The 19875-nt window shown below is 37.9% G+C and overlaps 1 protein-coding gene and 1 pseudogene across 17 annotated transcripts in view; both read right to left on the bottom strand.

The window, feature by feature from the left end:
• Positions 1-19875, bottom strand: part of MCTP1 (multiple C2 and transmembrane domain containing 1) — a 528482-nt gene that overhangs the window by 301502 nt on the left and 207105 nt on the right. The window lies entirely within an intron of this gene.
• Positions 14033-19875, bottom strand: part of LOC112653305 (developmental pluripotency-associated protein 4-like) — a 33585-nt pseudogene continuing 27742 nt past the window's right edge.

Here is a 19875-nt window from a genome sequence, read left to right as displayed (position 1 = left end):
GTTATACTATTTAACAAGTTAGCTGTGGGCTAACCAGAAAGATATACTACACCAAGCAGAAAAGTCATCACCTGGTCACATCAAAGCTTTACTACGAAGTTGCTTTTAGGACTGAACTATAACTCTGGGTCGAATTCTGGGAATTTGATCTTGCAGTAGTCCAAACACAACAAAATGGGCCTATAAATACTCAGGCCCACTAAAGGGCAATATTTAACCACTGCTGAAAAAGTACAAAATTCAGTACTCACAGAATGTCTTTTCCGGGACTCCCACAGCACTGATTACTCACCCTTGACTTGTCTGCTAAATTGACTTTTGTGGAGCCTCACTTCATTATAGCAGATAACTTTTTCCACCCACACATACAGTATGTAAAATAACTTAAGCCAAAGGAAAGCAAATAAAATTCTCTTTTCTTAACCTTTATGTACATGGACCCACTCCTTTTTGGAATCAGACCCTGTACCCAACCTTTGTGGTAACCAGATGCAGACTCTGATGATGAGGTGCAGGTGTTGAGGTCAGCTATTTAACTTGAGCCCCAGTTACTCATCCCCTCTGCACCTTCATTTTCTCTTTAACAGGCAGTAACACATATCTTACAAAGAACTCTTTTGCTCTCTTTCTCAAATAAATAAATAAAATCTTTAAAAAAAAAAAGTACATCATTGTTAAGGTGACTCTTCTGCTCTCAGTGCTACTGTATTACTGGATAACTACTACTTCTACTATTTCACCCAAATACTTGTCAGATATGAGAGCATGGTAGATTTTATTTTAACTCTTCTGAACTTTTGTCTCCTGGGGAGTTCCCAAGCACACTTTTCCTTCTCCAAAGAAAATCAAGCTGCATTAAAGCACAGAGTCACCAGCATAGAAACCAACTCCAAGAAGAAAAGATTTGTCAGAAAAAAGCATCATGTACAATAAACAAATTATTGATTTTTTTCTTCCTTGCCATGATACTTTTGCCAATAAATGTTTTAATAAATTAGACCAGTTCTATGATTTCTAAAACTTGAGCAATACCCACAGGAAAACATTTTGTTTCAAAGGACTTGAAATTCTGAGATTCCAACAGAGAAGCTTGTGTAACAGATATTATAATTGATGCTAAACATTCGGGGGAGAAACTTCTAGTGTATCTATGTGTGTTCATATCTATAAAACTGGCACTGCAGGTATCCATAGCCTCAGAGCTTTTATGATGAACAAAACTTCTTATAGACTTAAAAGAATACCCCTACTTCTTTTGGAACAATTCTAATAGTTTTTACAGGTGTTTTTTATTTGGGCTTCTTTTTGAGAACTCAACTATTTCTCTCAAAGTTAACTCCAGAAAAAAACAAAGAACCAGAGTAATATTGTACTATTTCTATCAGTATCAATTTTCTGGGAATAGCATATGGATCCTTATAGTAAGATTATATAGGAATCTTTCCAAAAAGTAATAAAAAATAACTCTAGGCAGCATAAACTCAACTTTTTTTTATTTCAACACTCGGTTTTCTTGGGAGAAAAGCATGGAGGTGGTAGTTTTTCTGAATGGGAAATTAACAAATTTTAGTAATTAATCTCCAACTGCACACTTCCCCAAACACCCAAAGTTGATCTCATCCTCATTCAGCATTTCCCTTCCTCCCTCACCCATCCCTTCCCTCCCTCTCTCCCTTCCTTCCTTCCTTAACTATGTTTTAATCCCCTCCTGGATGCTCAGCACAGAATTAATGTTATGGAGAAAATAGATATTTAATTACAATCTTTGCCTTCAGAGACTACCACTGAAACAGTTTTGCATGTGAAGTTTAAATGCCACCGTGGAAAAACAAGACAAAGTATTGCATGACAATCAAAAATCAAGACACTATTTCCTCCTCCAACCTACTTCTTTTCCTTTTTCTTCTGGATGTGGGTTTGAGGCATCATTATGGAATGCCCAGCCATCTAAGCTAGAAGACCTGCACCTATTAGTCCTAGACTCCCAGGGTACAACCATGAAATCCTATGAATTACATCTTAAAAATGCTTCTTTGGTCACCTTTTCCACTACTCCAGTCTATGTCTTATCTACTGCACAGGCCAATTGTCATAACCTCCTGCCTGCTCTCAGACTCTGATTTCTTCTGTTCATGGAGTCATTAAAAATCATTCTTACGGAATATTTTTAATCATATGGGCAAATGCTTAGGAAAAAGCAGTAGAAAGTATGACAAAAAAAAAAAAAACCCTGCATACAGAATGATAATAATTAGGTTAAATATATCTATGCATTGAAAAAGATACGGGAAGGAAATATGACATGTTAATAGGGGTTATTCCTGTGGATAATGAGACTAAGGGTAATTTTGCTATCTTCCTGTTTTTCAAAAGTTCTCGAATTTTCCACAAATGTATAGTATTACTGTAATAATACAAAGACTTAAAAATAAAACTAATTTCTGCTGTTTCTACCCTTTGACCACAGTATTAAGGATACTATGGAATAGAGTTTTATAAACTTGCTTTGATTCAATAAATGCCTCTACATGAGGTAAAAGACATCAATGTGCATTGTCATTTACATTGCAGATGAAACTCATGTATATTTTATTACTTTTAAACAATCTCATGGCTCTAGGTGCACCAGCATGCTTGAAGCAGGATCTCACACACTCAACTGTGCAAATAGCAAGGTATTCCCCACAGATATAACCAAGGTACAAAGGTGGAAGTGCCATGGAGTCCAGCACAAAGTGTGCCTCAGTGAATACTGTGACAATTTCATTATTTTCTACCTTTGCAAACCCTGGCAGAAGAAGTGAAGAGTTTTCAAGCAACAAAATACATAACACAGTACTGGATTATAACACCAAGTGTAAAATAAATATCCATGAGGCCATATTGATAATTTGAATAAATAATTGAATAAAGAAATAAATGGGAAGGGCTACTTAGGTGTCTTAGGTGTCTCAGTCTTTGCCTTTGGCTCAGGTCATGATCCCAGGGTCCAGAGATCAAGCCCTGCATCTAGCTCTCTGCTCATTGGGTCCCTGCTTCTGCCTCCTCCTCTGCCCGTCCCCCTATGTGCTCTCTCTCAAATAATTAAATAAAATCATTTAAGAAAAAGAAAGAGGGCAGCCCCGGGGTGCAGCGGTTTAGCGCTGCCTGCAGCCTGGGGTGTGATCCTGGAGACCTGGGATCGAGTCCCGTGTCAGGCTCCCTGTATGGAGCCTGCTTCTCCCTCTTCTCCCCCTGCCTGTGTCTCTGCATCTCTCTTTCTCTCTCTCTCTGAATAAATAAATAAAAAATCTTTAAAAAAATAAAAATTAAAAAAGAAAGAAATGGGGAGAATAGACAAATCTATGGTGCAGAAAAATTCAAAATTATTTATGGCTCCTCAAGTAGTTTGAGCATAACACTCCAGCTCTTCAATGTAGGCTGCATATAGTGGCTTCCAAAAGAGAATGGGGAGAAACCTAACAAACACTACCTCAACCAGGTGATCAAAGTTAAATACAGAAAAGTCATGCTGAAAAAAAAAAAAAAAAAAAAAAAAGAAAAGTCATGCTGATAGCATATTTCCATGGTGAGAATGGCACTTATCTCTGTGGTCTTCTTCCCTAAACACACAACCTCTGCCTAACCATGAGGAAGACACCAGGCAAACCTAAATGGAAGGATATTCTATATCCTATAAAATATTCTATAAAATATCTGACCAGTATGACTCAAAACTATCAAGGTCATCAAAAACAAGGAATGTCTAAAAAATGGTCACAGCCATGAGCAGCCTTAGGAGACATGAAAACATAAATGAAATGTGGTAACTTGGATGAGATCCTGGAACAGAATATGGACCTTCAGTGAAAACTGAGGGTCTGAATAAAGTATGGATTTTAGCTTATATTAATGTATCAAAATTAGTTCATCTTTTTAGACAGATGTACCACTCAATGTAATATGTAAGCAACAGGGAAAATTGGATATGTGATACATGGAAATCATCTGTTCTCTCTTTATAACTTTTCTGTAAATCTAAAATACTTTAAAGTATAAAGTTTTTGAAAGTTTCTACACAGCTAGTTCTTTCATGTAAATAACCTAGTCTCTGGTAGGGGGCAACTATTCTTTTTTTTTTTTTTAAGATTTTATTTATTTATTCATGAGAGACACAGAGAGAGGCAGAGACACAGGCAGAGGGAGAAGCAGGCTCCATGCAGGGATCCCGACATGGGACTCGATCCCGGAACTCCAGGATCACACCCTGGGCTGAGGGCGGGCTCCAAACCGCTGAGCCACCTGGGGATCCCGGGGGCAACTATTCTAATTTGGTTTTTGCTTAGTAAGTATAATGATACACTTCATAGTAAGCATGTTAGTGATAAATTAACCTAACAAATTTCATAAACAAGAAAACAGAATGATGTGTAAAGGATATATATTAATTATATTTAATCAAAATAATTTTGTAGTATGACTGCTATTACCATTTCAACTGCAGGTAACTGAAGAGAATGCTAACAGGGACCATACACTAGGCTAGAAGTCACAAGATTTGGGTTTTACTTCCTACTCCTCCGTAAAACTAGCTTTACTATCTTAGGCATATAACTACCCTCTCTGACCTTCAATTTCTAACCTGTAAAAAAAGGAGGTTGATCTACTTTACTTCCAAATTTTCTGCTCATTTTCAAAGGAAAGAGAACAGATTATAGTCAGATTTTTTTTTCCTTTAAATTTTTCCTCCATCATCCAATTGCTTAGGTTCTCATCTTACAAAATTAGGATAAAAATAGTACCTACCTGCTAGAATTGTTGTGAAAATTAAATGAAGTAACATGTGTGAAACAGTATCCTGTGTGAAAAATATAGTATTTAGACCCTGCCTTTGTACTATTAAGAAGATAGTCTGATTACAGATAAGAATATAAACTAAATGGTATGAAAGCTAGATTAGTATCTAGTTGAGACTTTAAGGCATTCACAAAGGAAGCACTGTAAAGGAGAAGTCTGAGCAGTTGTAGAAAGTCACTTGTCAGGGATAAATATGGACATTTCTCAATTTTCACAGATCTTCAGAATCCTTCATCCATGAATAGAAATGCTCTCATCTGAGCACGATTTTGTGAGGAAAGTGCATCATTTGCAATTATTCTTACAGTGGGTGAGAGAGCTATGAGGAGAGGTATGAATAATAAAGACAAGAAATCAAAAATACATTTATATTTCCTTTTGCAACATGCTTTTATACTTGTTTGTGAGATTTCAAATTCTGAAATGTCACCACAGGACTCTTAATTTTATTTACTTAGCACATAGTCTGTCATAGAGAAAGGTATTTTATGAGGGTTTTCCATATGTAAATAAAATCTATTGGATTAATAAATGTTAAAGCAGGATCTGCCATAGATAAATAGTAGACCTAGAAATTTTCAATAGTGGACTGTAGCAGTGAAGTAAATACAATGAAAATAGATGCTTAGTTTAAATTATTCAATTAACTGATATTCTCTAAGTGTTCCAAAGACGTTGTTAGAACAAAGTGAATAACAGCTTAAGTGTTCTCAGTCCTAATTGCAAAAAAGACATCTTCTAAACTGCCAAAACTTGAGTGATGTCATATGAGTAGATAATGATGCTGGGTGTCACTTTGAATTTTTAAAAACTTCCTCAGAGCGTAGCATTAAATTGAAAATCAAAAATGGTCAAATGTTTCTCAGTAATAGGTATTCAGTGCAGGGAGGTTTTGATTTATTACAGAAACATATACTATTCATCTTGGCAAACAGTTGTATGTGTGTGTGTGTGTGTGTGTGTGTGTGTGTGTTTCCTGAAATCACTCTGCCTCTAATAGAAATTTTAACAACTTTTTTTTGGTGTAAATGTTCCCTGAGCTCACTAAGGTACACAGATTAACTTCCTGCCTGGGCAGTAGACAACCTGCCCAACAGTGGGTGGTGGTGGGGGCTGGACAACAGTATAATACTACATGTACTGATTACCTTCAAGTGGGCATTTCCACTTTTCTCCTCCCAATATCCCTCACTTTGCTCTTGGTAATCACTGTGGTTGTGGGAAACTAATTTGCTCTTCATCTCAAGAGTGGAGAATGTCACAAAGATTAGGCCAATCCAATGCCCTGATGACAGTGACTGGTTCAGAGTTAGGAATGCGACCAAAGCTCTTCCAGTCAAGGTAAATCTTTGGTCTTTGGTCTTGGTTGAGAATGCTAGAATAGGCTCAGTCATTCCTCCTGGATGAAAATGAGGAAACATGTAGCTGGCCTGGGAATGTTGGCAATCGTGTGGAGTTCACGAGAGGAATTAAACTGGGATAAAGCTAATAATGAGAAAGGCTAGGTGGATAGACAGAAATACACTCAATCTCACAACTTGATTAAACCACTGCATTAATCTCTAAGTCTTCCAGTTATATGAGCCAATAAAATTCCCTTTATAATCATAGTCTGTGTGAGTTGTGCTTTTTGTTACTTGCAATCCAGTGTATTTCAACTGGTGACATAGTTAACATCAATGAAGCACAATCATTGTCTCATTTACTGTGCACAAAAACCTAAGGAATAATTACTCTTATTAGCCTAGTAATATGGACATGGAAACTAAAGATTAGAGAAGTTGAATTACTTGCTTCAGCTAGAAAATGCTAGAAATAGGATTCAAACATTTCCAATACCAAAAGCCCATGCTCTCAGGCAGCACATGAATACTTCCTCCCAGATTAAAAATAAAATAAAATAAAAAGTGAACTAGACATCTGAAACTACATGGAAATTTTAATGGCTCAGACCCTAATTATGCAAGTTTCCTTAGCTAAAAGTTCATGTCAAAAGAAAAGGGTGGGTTGTGGTTAAAGAAAAAGTATTTTAAATTTCTAATATCAAAGGTTTCTAAATTAGACTTAGAATCTTTCTCCTGGAAGAGATATTTTTCTCTGCCTTCTACTACTCTAAGTAATTTATAGGGCATTTGTTTGCTAGTTTCTAATCAAATCTCTTTGGTGTCATTAGCTAGACTAAATAGCTGGTTGCTATTTTAGGATAGAGGCTTTAGTCAATGTATATACAACTCAGGTGTTTATAATTAGTAAAAAGACAACAACCACACACATTATCTTTATATCAGTTCACGGAGTGTAGAAATCATATATAACTTTCTCCATCTAGAAGGTGCAGAAAAATTATATGGTCTCATTTATGGTCAAAATTCATTTGGTCACGTTAAGACATGTGGCTTCATGGGTTGAGATGCAGGGGCTCTTAGGTTTTAAACTGGAAGAGCATTTCAGAAATGACCATTCATTCTACTTAATAAGAAGAAAAAGTCATTCATAGTACCAAACGTTTACCCTTCTGAGATAGAAGTGACCTTAACTTCTTTTATATGGTCTCATTCATTTGGGGAATATAAAAAATAGTGAAAGGGAATAAAGGGGAAAGGAGAAAAAAATAAGTGGGAAATATCAGAAAGGGAGACAGAACATGAAAGACTCGTAACTCTGGGAAATGAACTAGGGGTGGTGGAAGGGGAGGTGGGTGAGGGGTGGGGGTGACTGGGTGGTGGGCACTGAGGTGGGCACTTGACGGGATGAGCACTGGGTGTTATTCTGTACGTTGACAAATTGAACACCAATAAAAAATAGATTTATTTTAAAAAGTACTGATTTTAAAAATAACTTAAAACTGCCACACACGCACACACAAAAAACAAATGATCCACAAAACATTCTCCTTTCCTTCTGAAGGTTTTACGATGCTTTCTTATCATTAACCAGTCTTTTACTATTAAACTTAAATGGCCAATTGAAAAAAAATAGAAGGTGCAGAAAAAAAATTACCCAAGAAAGTAGAATATATAATTATAAAATTATTTTTAGATTCCAGAGATGAAAATGCACCCCTTCATTTTGCAGAAAAATGTTGTTCGTTTCTTTAAGCTCTTACGTCTCCATGCCTTCAGCTAAAACAGACCCATTTGTCGTAATTGAAAAGGCTACCTGTGAGCACAGCATCTCACTTTTTAAAATTTAAATTCAATTAGCCAATATATACTACATCATTAGTTTCAGATGTAGTTTTCAATAATTCATCAGCTGCATATAGCACCCAGAGCTCATCACAACACAAGCCCTTCTTAATGCTTGCTTTCCACAAAAGTGTTAGTTCAAATTGCAAAAGCCTGAAGACCTGAAGTATTAGCAAGGGTTCTGAATCTCACTGCCTCATCAACTGAGTTATTAGACCAGCCACTTGTCTTGGTTCACTGCAAGACTTTGAGAGGTTCCCAGTTATGGGTAATTGACATATCTATGCTTATTTTCACAGCCAGGTGCCTGTTTTCGAATGCTACTACTCAGAATGACTTTGTTTATACAATCGAATCAAATAGTTATAAGGTCTATTTACAGAGCCAATAAATGCATCACTAAGTGTGTCAGACATGCACTATACAAAGGGATGCAAAGAAAGGTATTTGGCACCTTAAGCTGCTTCATATGAAACTTTCAGTTCTGAAAATAAAATAGAAATGATATCACATAGTTAGAAAACAGTGGAAAAATCCAGAAATTTGCTCTCCACTTGGTGTCGTGGGTTATGGACAGTGAGAGAGAGGTAAGCAAAAATCAGAGTTAAAAAATAACAGCATCACACACCATTCTCTTGGTAAAGACAACCCAGGGCTTACATGTGTAGTTGGGAGCACTGCATGTGGAATTCCCAGGAACATCTCTGTCAGCTGACATTTCTTTAAAACATATCCACTGACTGTGTACTCCAAATGGAACATAAAAGTAAAAGTAAAAAGTAAAATCTTGCACTTTCCATCCAAACTCTTGCTTCTCCACAATGGTAACCACCATTAACATTTTCTTGAGTATTCTCCAAAAAGAAAAATTGGCACATATCTTTAAAAAATACAGATATAAGAATGAATGTATTGTATGATTATGCATTTTTCTTATACTAACATCTTGACAGTCTTTTGATATCAGAACATTCAGATCAACCTCGTCCTTCATAAGAAACCAACAGAATTCTATACTGCACGCACTAAAATTTATTTAATCAGGTTTTTATTGATGGATCTTTAGGTTTCTCATTTTTTTCCTCTTTTCTATACTATTACAAACAATGCTGCAATGAAGTTCATCTTATGCACATTGGGGGTGTGTGTGCACATTTATGAGTATTTAATGGGTAAATTTCTACCAAAGGAATTGCTAGATAAAAGTGTTGTGTTTTTAATTTTGAGAGATGTTGTCAAATCACCAACCCTCCAAAAATAACCCGCCAAAACTTACATTTCCACCAATGGCAATTGAGTTTCCCAAACATCGACTCCAAAAGAGATACTATCAGATAATTCTAGTAAGTCAATCTCCTACAGAAGATCACATTTTAAAACATACGGTGCAGAAGCTAAACGAGAAATTTCATTATTTGCTTGCATTTCTCAAAAATTTAAAAATTTAACCTAACTTATAATCTATTTTAGCACTTCTCAAAATTGCCTTCCTCCCCCTCCAAAACTCTCCACCCCACCCCACATGAGACCTATGTCTGTTTCCCATCCCTACCCTGACTCCCAACCCCTGATCATACACCATTCTATTCAACCCTTTTCCTACTTTGCTCTGCAGTTGTGAAGAGGAAGAAACTGTGTGAAAATGCTGTGAATGCTGGGTGGGAACTCATAAACTCACACCTTCAACATCGTCTGTTGTACAAATCGTAAAATGTCTGCTGCTCTGACAGGTTAAAAGAGGCACCTCCTTTTGTGTTGCATGCATTTAATTGCTAGTGAGACTGTCTTTCACATCTGTGAGCCATTTATACTTACTTTGGGTGAGCTGCCTGGACACATTTTTATTTTTATGTTGAGCTCTTTTAAATTGGCTGGAATGAACTCTTTGTAAGTGAAGCAAATTAGCAAGGGCCGCATTCTAAAGAACATGGCCTGTGTGCATGGAGCCAGGAACCAGCGAGTAAGTACACCTTTGGAATAACTGACAGAGTATTCTCACCAGCTCTGGTCCTGTCTGCTAAAAACTCTGTATGCCCACGGACTTCCAGCAGAATGTCTTTCTGCCAGAAGCCATTTGTTAGATTTTTCTTGTGCAGTACAACAGAATTTAGTGTTCTGAAGGGGAAAAACATGGTGGAGGAACCTGGATTTTCAGTCCTTCTCTGCATATAGGTGGGATGATTCTGTGTCCCAGAGAGGGCAGGATCCATCCAAGTGCTTTGTATCAGTGGTATGAGGGCAAATCATGGAGTGAGGTTCTGGGAGGGCCTGCTCAGGGGGTGAAGTCCAAGTGAGGAAGAAGGGACTCTGGGGAGAGAAGAATGCAAGCGGTGGTATTAATTTCATTCCACCTGTAGAATTCAGCTAGTGTTCTGCTATGTGCAGCCACAGGAAAAAGAGCAGGATAGATAGCCTGGCTATTTCTGCCTTTCCAGCAGGCGACAGAGAAAGAGCAGTTGTGTTCAGGAAAACAGAAAGCATTGTCTTCTCTCTGCAAATGGTGGTGTAGGTGCCACAGGTTGTGATTGTCGACATGCTTCACATTGATCTTGGCATTCTGTACCTGAGCCAGTACATGAATTTCTGTTGCTTTAAGTGACACCCATTCCATGGGGCTCAGACTCTTCTGGGTTTTAAGTCCACATAGCCAATCACTTATGTGACATCTCTATTTGAATGCTTCCTGGGCAACTCACACTTAACACATCCAAAATGATCTCTTGATTATCCCATTCGACCTGTCCCCATCCTTCAACTCAGGGAAAGCAGTAACCATCCACCCTGTTGCTCAGCAGCATCCTTTCCTCTCTTTTCTCTTCAACCTTCCATCAGACCCATCAGCAAGTGTCATGAAGTACACTTTCAAGATGTGTCTTAACTCTGTCTTCTTTCCCAAATCCATCACCACCATGCTCCAGTACATGCCCCATCATCCCTAACCTGAATTTACCCCGTAGCCTTCTAGAATGTTGCACTCATGTCTCCCAAAGCAGCTGAAGTGATCACTAAACATAAAAAATGATCATGTTACTCTCCTGCCTAAAACTTTTCAGGGGATTTTCAAACACTGAAAACTCCTTATCGTGGCTTACAAAATCTTGTACAATCTCCATCACTAGTTTCTCCAGTGTCATCTCTGGCCCCTCTCTCCCTTCACTACGTGCTAGCCGCACTAACCCTGTGTGAGTTGCTTGCCAGGGCTAAGCTCTTGCCCACTAGGAGATTTACACAGGCTGCTATTTTTCCAGTGGAAACTTCTTCTCCAGGCTAACTGCATGACTTCCTCTTTCTCATCCTGGAGGTGTCAGCTCGTGTCATCTCAGAGAAACCTACCCCGAACCACCCACTGAAAAAATTCTCTCTCTGCTATTCTTTTTATTGTTGTTGTTTTTAAGATTTATTTATTTATTTGAGCAAGAGAGCATATGAGTGGGAAGGGCAGAGAGAAAAAATCTCAAGCAGACTCCACACTGAGTGTGAAGCCTGACAGAGAACTCAATCTCAGGTCCCAGAGTTCATGACCTGAACCAAAACCAAGAGTTGGATGCTTAACCTGCCTAATGCACTGCGCCACCCAGGCACCCCTCCATCTGCTATTCTTTACCACGGTAACCTGCTGTGTCTTTTATGAAACTCATCATAATTTAGAAATATTTGTGAATAGATCTGGTTTTAGTGGAATTTGTATCTCCGTGCAGTGTACCCTCAGAAGTCCTGCTTTTAGCAGAGTACTTGGCACAGAGATGCTCAATATACTTTTGATGAATGGATGAATGAATGAAGAATGGTTCCTAGAGGTGGTGAAAGTCACTGGGCTAGCATAGTTTAGAAGGCAAGTCTCAGCATTTGATGAAATGTTTCAGGATTTAGTGAAGTGAGGCTTGAGTCATAGTCAACCAGGAGAATCAAAGAGGCTTGTAGTCAGTGCTTGTATATGAGCCAAATGGGATTTAAAGGCTATGATGGCCTCATCATCAGATAAGGAATTTGTATTTAACATGCAAATACACACCTAACATCTGATATACGGTTCATGGTAATTTTTGATATTTAAAGTTCTCAAAATAATATCATGATAAGAATGCTGATTCTCTAATTTAGAAACAGCATGATATAATAGTTAAGAAGACAACCCTGTGGCCTGACTGCTTGCCTTTGCACCCTGGCTCTGATATTTTCTAGCTGTGGGACCTTGGGCAAGTGGCTTAATTCCTTTATATCATCGTTTTCCTTTCTGTGAAATGTAACATACCAGGTCATGCCTCATCAGGTGGTGAGGGTGTAGGGAGTTAACAATTGCACTGTGCTTATGACAGTGTCAGGGTACACAGTAAATACCATAGGAATGTTAGCTATTAGTGTTATATTTCCAGAAACAGCATAAAAGGTTGTATTTGGAGTGGGTGAACTCTGAGAACATGTCTCTCAGCAATACAGTATTCTGTGGATCCAACCACATACAGCAATTCATGAAAATTTGCACAGATAGAGATGCTATAATTTCATTGCTATTATTACCTTGAAAAGAATTCATTTGAAAGGCTAATTAGCCACAAATGCAATTCTTTAGAAGATGCACAGAAACCTTGTACGAAGCTATGGTCAACTAAATGAATGTGAAATCTGTATCAGCTCTAACAGCTAATTTCACAATTTGACTCCCCCTCAATACCTCCAGAGAGAGAGAACTCTTAAAAATAACTGTGCCTATTTTATTAATTTTTATCTTGGATGTTATTTTATTATGCTAATCGTATCCCTATTGATCAACTCTGTTCTTTTTCTCAAGCCTTGGGAATAAATGCTTAAATATTCAAGGATGAAAAAATGAATAAGAGTACCAGCATCAATACTCTATCACTTTTACTTTACCACGTCAAATTATGAGTGTTTTGTTTTATTTTATTTTATTTTATTTTATTTTATTTTATTTTATTTTATTTTATTTATTTGTGTGTGTGTGTGTACATGTTTAGTTTTACTGGAACAAGGCAACTTGTGCACTTTTAATTTTTTTTTAACATTTTTAACATTTATTGAGGATTCTTGCCCAAAACTGCCCATATCCTAATGGTTGCAAACTTTCTAACTCTACTACTCCTTCCAGTACATTAGAGGGGGAAAAGAAATCTCATAATCTCCAAATCCCCAACAATAAAACAATGTTGGAAACTGCCATAAAAACACAAGTGAAAAAAATCTTTTCTAAGAACCACAGGACTATAAATTCAGGAAGGACAAAAAATTTTAAATGAATCAAACTCCTCAATTTATAGACATTAAATGTATAGCTTTTTTTTTTTTTAAATGTTACTCTTACTTCATTCGAATGGTTTTAAAAATAACCATGGCAAAGAAAATCAGGGTTTTTGGCTTAATCCTGAGTTAAGAATATTAAGAATTTTCCCACAATGCATATGGTTTCCTATATACAATAGATGATTTTATATACAATTTAAAATCCAATACATTATGAATTTATGATTCAGAAGTACCCTTAAATATTTTTAAGCAGTAGAAACACACATGATAGTTACAGGTGGAAATAATACCCTCAAAGTGTTCTATATTATTATCCCAGAGACACACCATAGAGGTCTCAGATTATTAACAAAACATCAAAAAATGTTTTGTATATTAAAAGTATGTTTTTGGGAGTGGGAAAGAATAACAGCTTTCCCTTTGGTTTAAAATACTCAACAGCCTGAAGTCATAGGCCTGAAAAGGTAGCAGTCTCTGGAGGAATTAGAATTGTAGAGAAATCCAGTGTGGAAGCACACCTGTGCTTTCCACTCATTCCCCCTCTCCAAACCTTCTGCCAGGTGAGGCTCAGGTTCCCACTTTATTTATTTATTTATTTATTTATTTATTTAAATTTATTTTTTATTGGTGTTCAATTTGTCAACGTACAGAATAACACCCAGTGCTCATCCCGTCAAGTGCCCACCTCAGTGCCCATCACCCAGTCACCCCCGCCCCCCGTCCACCTCCCCTTCCACCACCCCTAGTTCATTTCCCAGAGTTAGGAGTCTTTCATGTTCTGTCTCCCTTTCTGATATTTCCCACTTATTTTTTTCTCCTTTCCCCTTTATTCCCTTTCACTATTTTTTATATTCCCCAAATGAATGAGACCATATAAAAGAAGTTAAGGTCACTTCTATCTCAGAAGGGTAAACGTTTGGGTACTATGAATGACTTTTTCTTCTTATTAAGTAGAATGAATGGTCATTTCTGAAATGCTCTTCCAGTTTAAAACCTAAGAGCCCCTGCATCTCCACCCATGAAGCCACAGGTCCCGGGGGAGATTGGACGGTAACATGTGCAATGCACTAGCCTGTGTCCCTGTAAACAGGAAGCATGGAGGGTGTGAGCAGTCTGCCGTCCGGCCATCAATGTCACCACGGAGATGATTGTAGTTTTCTTTGTACCATTGATTATAATCACAACTGTGTCCCTTTTCTTGCTATTGAAAGCTCATTGGAGGCTTTTCATTAACACCTTATTCCTGTGAACACATTTGGGGCACAGCATACTGTCCTCCAGCTGTGGGGGTGGAAAGTCACAAGTGGGGAGCAAGAAGAGGGCACATACTCTCCCTCACTTTTCAGGCACCCAGGCTTGTCCTGCATGAAATTGCAGGTGAGTCCAACCTTGTGTGTCTGCAGGCATACTTCTCCCATGGACCACACACCACTTGACACCGTGGGCCTCCTGTGGTGATGCCACTGTCTCCATCTTCCCAGCCCTGGCTGCAATTCTGTACCAGGAGGCAAACATGGTATCTGGGGCCTAAGTTGTCACAACAATAGTATTGACCCCCTCCAGGAGAGCATCAGATCCCTTGTGGGGGCAGCCACTTCAGGAGGGTAGGTTCCATCAGAAGGTATCTTTGTTCCAGGACTTTCCAGAGACATTTTCCCCTTGTCCATCATCAATCTTCTTTGTGTCTGTGTGAGAATCTTGGCCTCCTCTGTGGTGACAGGAATGTTCGTCTTTTGATCTGGGTAAGCATATTTGCAGATTCGCTTATATACATCTAATTTCTGGCCTTTGGTGCTCAGCTTGAGTTCTTGGCACCAGGGCCGCAGGATGTCTCGGTGAAGCAAGTTGGCTGGTGGCTGTTTAGAATGTAATGGAGGAACTGGGATTTTCTTCTGAATTCTTACTCTTGTACTCTTGCCTTGTGCCATTTTTTCTGAACAGGAAACTTCATCTTCTTTCACAGATCTTTTCCATTTGGTCCCACTTGCTGAGGTTCCCGGTAACTTTGGTTCACCAGAAGCCTACTGTTCTCTTAGGCTTCTTCTGGTACAGGTTGGGAATGGCCAACCAGATAGTCTTCACTCGACTTTGTGGAGTTTTTTCTGCCTTTTGCTTTCTCCATATCCAAAGAGAAGTCAAGGCTGACAAAAAGAAAAGTCTTACTCCTGAAATGGCCCCGGGCCCAAAATTGCTCCTTTCTTCACTTTTAACGTTTAAAACCAAGCAAAATCTTTCCAATAAAACAACAAATTTTAAGAATAAGCAGGAGCAACATTACAATAGACAATGTCAATTCCAAATAAAATCCTACAGGTTCTGTTGATTTCCCCATCAAGTGGCAGTATTCAAGGGAGAGGAGGATTTTAAAGGAATGATTAGGTGTTCAGCAGACAGGGTCACATTGCCGAAGTCCTCCTGACCATCCCTATCCTAACAGCCTCTCTCCTTGATTCCTCCTCTCCCTGAGGAAAGGAGTTTGTTTCCCTCCACTCTGTGCAATGTCAATATCTCCCTCTAGTACTGTCTTACTACATTTTAACTCCTGACCACACATATCTATTTACCCCACTAGACTATCAATTTCTAGATACAAGGACCAGGACTGACTTATCTTTGCAGGTACCTTGATGAAGCTTAATCAGATTGATTTGAATTTCATAAAAGACTATAATCATGTTTAATATTTGACACTAATACAGTATTTCAAATGGCATTCCTGCTGAGAGATAAGCTCTTTGAGGCCAATAATTTCTATCTATTTGGTTCACCCTACTATGTATCTAGAACAGTATATGACATGATGGGCATTCAATATATCTTAAGGGAGGGAAGAGAGGAAATACCTATAACCTAAAGTACTAGGTTTATGGTTCACGGCATACAGTTTCTGTATCAGAATAGGCCTAAGAATTAACCAGAGGCCACAACAACTATATAGAAGTAGGTGATGAAACCATTTTTTTTTCTTGTGCACTAGTCTCCATGTCAATTTGTAGATCATCTGTGAATGTGAATACAGTCCAGCACTGAGATATGCATAGATTATATGAGAATTCAAATTTATGAAGTGTCTCATTTAATATTCTTGTCATGGGTTAATTTATACAGTTCTTGGTTTATTCCCAAAACTAGTTTGGATTTCCAAGGTCTTAAAAATAAATAAGTACCAGCTTGGCGTGAGGCCACCACGATGCTGTCTTTGCAGGTATGTAATTGGCACAGGTTGTTTGAAGTTGACTAGACTGAAAACTCAGGATTTGCTTATTGAAAGCAGAGATTAACTTGTGCACCATGTTTTATTTGTTGGGGACTCTTCAACATTTTTACTTTCCTATTGATTATGTGAAAAGAACTTTAAAAATCAGTATCAATTGGCACCAACTAGAGAGAGATTTTCATTCTTTAGAAAGATGCCTCATGTGGCTGCAAAGAAATGCCTGACCTGTACCACTATGGCCTCTGTGACATCTCTCCTTCCTAGTGCCTCATATACCTCTGGTTAAATGTGCCATGAGGCATTATTATGTGGGGACCATGGTATAGATTCACACTGTTCTCTACGAACAATGAATATTTCTCCTTGGCATGGAAAATTTGTCCTTTGGAAGTCAAGTCCTGGGAGGACATTTGGTTCCCTAAGCACCAAACTGGTAGCATATGATATGTCATAACCGGTTGGCTGCTCTCAAAATATTATGTCATTGTATTAGTAAAAAATTAGGAAATTTAGAAATGTTCCCATTTTAATAAAAACTAGTTCTTTTTGATTCAATAATTTAGTGTAAGTTTCAAAGAATAAAGAAAAGGCTATCACTGTTGTGTTCTCTCTTCCTATGAAAACACTATACCTCCATAAAATTAACAGTCGTGGTGTTTTAGTAGACTGACACGAATCAGGGAATTCATATAATTATTTTTTTTAAATGTTTATTTATTTATGATAGTCACAGAGAGAGAAAGAGAGAGAGGCAGAGACACAGGCAGAGGGAGAAGCAGGCTCCATGCACCGGAAGCCCGATGTGGGATTCGATCCCGGGTCTCCAGGATCGTGCCCTGGGCCAAAGGCAGGCGCCAAACCCCTGTGCCACCCAGGGATCCCCATATAATTATTTTTGAGGAATAGGACTTCTGAATACCAAACAGCCTGCCCACCCTCTCTTCCTTTTTCTCCCATCTCCTACCTCTCTCTCATAGCCTTGCATCCATCCATCCATCTATCCATTAGGGAATGGATACACAAAAACAGATTAAGACATGGCTCCCACCCATTAGGAAACACAAATTCAGTGTTACATTTAATGTAATGAGATATTAAGCAGAAAGTTATTAAATTACATAATATATTCAAAAGCTTTCTGATAATGTCTGCATATAAAATATGTTAAGTACAGGGAGCTCATCATACGTGTGCTTGAATAACACAAATGGACTAACAAAACTGTAGCATAATTGCTTTTCATCTCTTTCAACTGTTCTCTTTCCAAAAGAACACAATTTACTGGGTTTTTAAAATTAGATTATTTAGGAGCCAGAGTATGAGTAATTTACTGATGTACTTTTAATCTTTCCCTGCTATTAGTTGTGATTGCTACCATAAACTAAAGATGGCAAAGAAGTATAATGTATAGTTTACATAAAACTTTTTACATGAAAAGTACTATTTTGACTGACTTAATATTTACTAGAAATTGCACCCTATCGAAGAAAAGACACAGATCATTATAATGACAAATCTTTTGTCCCTGAGATTAATTTCATAAAGAATTTATGTTCACTGTTGTCATGCTGAGAACCCCAAATAATGATGACAAATACTGTTAGAGATTCTAGTCAGAATGTCACTTATCTCCCCTGAGGGAAGATGAGAAGCTACTAAAATAGATAAATCCTTGTCAGAGATAAGAGTTCACCACTGCCCAAAACACATATTAATGTCTCACTTACTAAGCAACTATGGTAACACCAAAGGAATCCTTAGGAATAATCCAAATACTAGATTCCCTGGTCTGAAGACCTGAAGCACATGAGTGCTCCATGGCTGCTCACTAAATGACTAGCGGGTCCAATTCAGTTTCCACAGTTGAAAAGATTATTCATTGTAACAGGATATAATAACTAATAGAATTCTGCAATTGAATCCACCATTAGCAAAGGGCAGGAGATGTGGAGAGAGGAAGAGTGACAAAGAATCAACGTTACCACCTTCCTCCTTTCAGAAAAGAAAGAGAAAATCAAATTTTATGCAAAGAGCTCTTGATGGTGGCTGCTTGAGTCCACTTCCAAAGAACCTCAGTCTCGTCTTCAGAAAAGAGATGTGTTTAGCTAGGAAGTTGCACTAATGGAAAGTCCTTCCGTGTCTTGGAACAGTGAATTCTAAAAGGCATCAGTGGCAAAGCTTCCTTGTGTTGGCATCAGCCATTTTGTTCTCACAAATCTAAATTCTTTAATGGCATCATCTTTAATTAAACAGTGATGCATCTGAATCCCCAGTCCTATTTTCCTCATCAAACTCAAGTGTGAGGAGTTCACAGTGCTGAAGCTGAACATTAGTTCATTTCTCTGCAAAACAACAACAACAAAATGTCAGCAAGGCACTTCTGAGTTAGCACTTCTCGTTAAGTTTCTTAATACTTGCCTCCTATGGAGCAATGCTCAAGGAAAAACAACTTCACAGTTGGATGCCAAAACTCTTTTGAGGAGGTCTGAATTACTGCCCACTGATAAGAACAAACTTTGTTGAAGCAGAAACCTCAGATGAACGAATCAAAATCTGGGATAGCATAAAGGCTACAAAATTATTCTAAAGTACTTGAAATCAGTGAAATGATACCAAGTGAGAAAGAGAAAGAAGGCATAAAATTGCAGCCAGAGACACAAAAACTAAAAAGGCTGACATGCAGAAGAGTAGTCAGGAAAGTACTGGCCTCGCAGGAAAGTGGCAAGCTCTTCTGTTGTAGGGGCTACCCCAAGACAGGCCACTTTGTCATATTGACTCTTTTAAATAAAAATTACTTATGAAAAAAAAAGTTACTTATAAGATAGCCCATGCAGACAGCCTGAGACACCCTCCCCACCCCCAACTTCCTGAAAACAGGAAAGAAGCCTCCCCTATAAAAGGTACCCTAGAGCTCAAGGTAAAGAAACATCCTTATCACCACAGAATGTAGAGCTGAGGAGGCTATATAAACAAGCCTTGTTCTTTTTTAATAATTTACTACCCCAGCCCAAACTCTGTCTAGAATTCCTTATTAATTAAAACTCCCAAAGTTAAATGTTCTTTGGTCAATCCCTCAAAGATTTATTGTCTTGTTGTCTAAAAAGTATGTATAAAAACTGCCTGCCTTGGTCATTTCCGTAGGTCTCAATTTAATTATTGGGCCCCTGTGTGCCCATAATAAAACTTTGGGGTTTTTTTTCTACCTGCTAATGTGTCTCATGTAAATCTAATTCTTAGTCCAGCTGAAGACCTTGAAGGTTAGAAAAGAATTTTTCCTTCCCTTTACTGTATTTAAATAGTTCCCTTGGTGAAAAGAAATTTCTCACCTCACTTATCATCCCTGTATATTATTTTCAACAATTCATTCGTCAT

This window comes from Canis lupus, chromosome 3 (assembly GCF_003254725.2).
Source record: "Canis lupus dingo isolate Sandy chromosome 3, ASM325472v2, whole genome shotgun sequence".
Classification (NCBI taxonomy): Eukaryota; Metazoa; Chordata; class Mammalia; order Carnivora; family Canidae; genus Canis; species Canis lupus.
This window is presented reverse-complemented; position numbering and strand designations above follow the sequence as displayed.